Below are 1,224 nucleotides of genomic sequence, written 5' to 3' on the forward strand. Positions count from 1 at the left end.
CAGGACTGGGCGGTTGTCGTATGGTGTGAAGTGATACCGTAGAACGCACGCTTTAGTCGAGGTATCAACACATCTTAACCATGAAAGATTCCCAAGCCTGGGTTTTCACGGTCCTGTAGCTCAGTGGTTAGAGCGATGGTCTTATGAGCCATAGGTCGTGGGTTCGACCCCCTCCGGGACTAGTCTAATTCCACTCATGGATATTGAACGTTTTGAGAACAGGTCATACTACGACCTTCATAGTCACGCTGATGCGACAACCATAGACAATTCAACTTAAGAGCAGACTGTCGAATGACCATGGGGAAAATTGGGTTGAACATAATTCTGTCAAGAGCGTTTTCGTCCATCGGATTCGTCCCCGCTTCCCCCAGCGCAATGTTAAGGACAACGAGCTGCTATTCCAGGCTATCCAACTTTGTCCATGGGGAGTGGGGTGCTTCGTACGAACCGGTGGATTATGCACCAGGAAGATCCGAACTTCCGCGGGTGAAACCCAGCGGCTTGACGGCCCACCGCCTTAACCACTCGGCCAAAGTATCTCGATCTTTATCGTTTCATGTGAGTTCTCGGCTTCATCCGCTTAATGTGTATGCTCCACAAAAGCCGCGAGACGCAATGTTGAGCCCTTGCAACGACACCTGGGAGATTCGAACTCCCGCGGGCAGAGCCCAACGGCTTAGCAGGCCGCCGCCTTAACCACTCGGCCAAAGTGTCTAGATTGTTAGTTTTTAGGCTCAACCGCTAGGCAAGTGCTCTACATAAGGGTGATAGGTGACACTACTGAATCCATTTCAAAAAATCATATGTAGGTTTACTCTGTGTTTACGCTGGTATCACCAGCTCCCAAAATCCAAGTCCCAATCCAAGGACAGAGCCAGGGACATCTGAGAGCCGGCATCCTCGTCATTCTGAATGCGCAACACGGTGACACGCCTCTCTTCATGTTCACTTGTGCGGAACCATCCGCCCCTATATTACCACACCTCGCGGATAACTCCTTGGATCATGGCGGTGAGATATTGTTGTGGAATTTTGAGAGAGAAGTTGTTGGCAAGTTCAACGGGTGTGCCAGCTAGACCCCGGGCGGAGCAGAGTTAGTCATGCATAGGTTAGTGTTCGCGTCAGGCGGTGGTTGTTCAAAGGCGATGGACGCGACGATGAGCTGGGGTTTGTAAATGCGGGTGATCATAGGTCATGCGGTCAGCCTGTGCCAGGACTGGG

At 51.4% G+C, this 1,224-nt stretch overlaps 3 non-coding genes across 3 annotated transcripts; 1 reads left to right on the forward strand and 2 right to left on the reverse strand.

Moving 5' to 3' along the window:
• The first annotated feature begins 109 nt into the window (after window positions 1-109).
• Pmar_PMAR021549 lies at window positions 110-182 on the forward strand. The gene has a single exon. It is a non-coding gene; the product is annotated as a tRNA-Ile (tRNA).
• Window positions 183-461: 279 nt separating this feature from the next.
• Pmar_PMAR021550 lies at window positions 462-542 on the reverse strand. The gene has a single exon. It is a non-coding gene; the product is annotated as a tRNA-Asp (tRNA).
• A 93-nt stretch (window positions 543-635) lies between these two features.
• Pmar_PMAR021551 lies at window positions 636-717 on the reverse strand. Its single transcript has one exon. It is a non-coding gene; the product is annotated as a tRNA-Ser (tRNA).
• Between the last annotated feature and the right edge of the window lie 507 nt (window positions 718-1,224).

The sequence above is a fragment of the Perkinsus marinus genome, assembly GCF_000006405.1.
Source record: "Perkinsus marinus ATCC 50983 genomic scaffold scf_1104296972174, whole genome shotgun sequence".
Classification (NCBI taxonomy): domain Eukaryota; phylum Perkinsozoa; order Perkinsida; family Perkinsidae; genus Perkinsus; species Perkinsus marinus.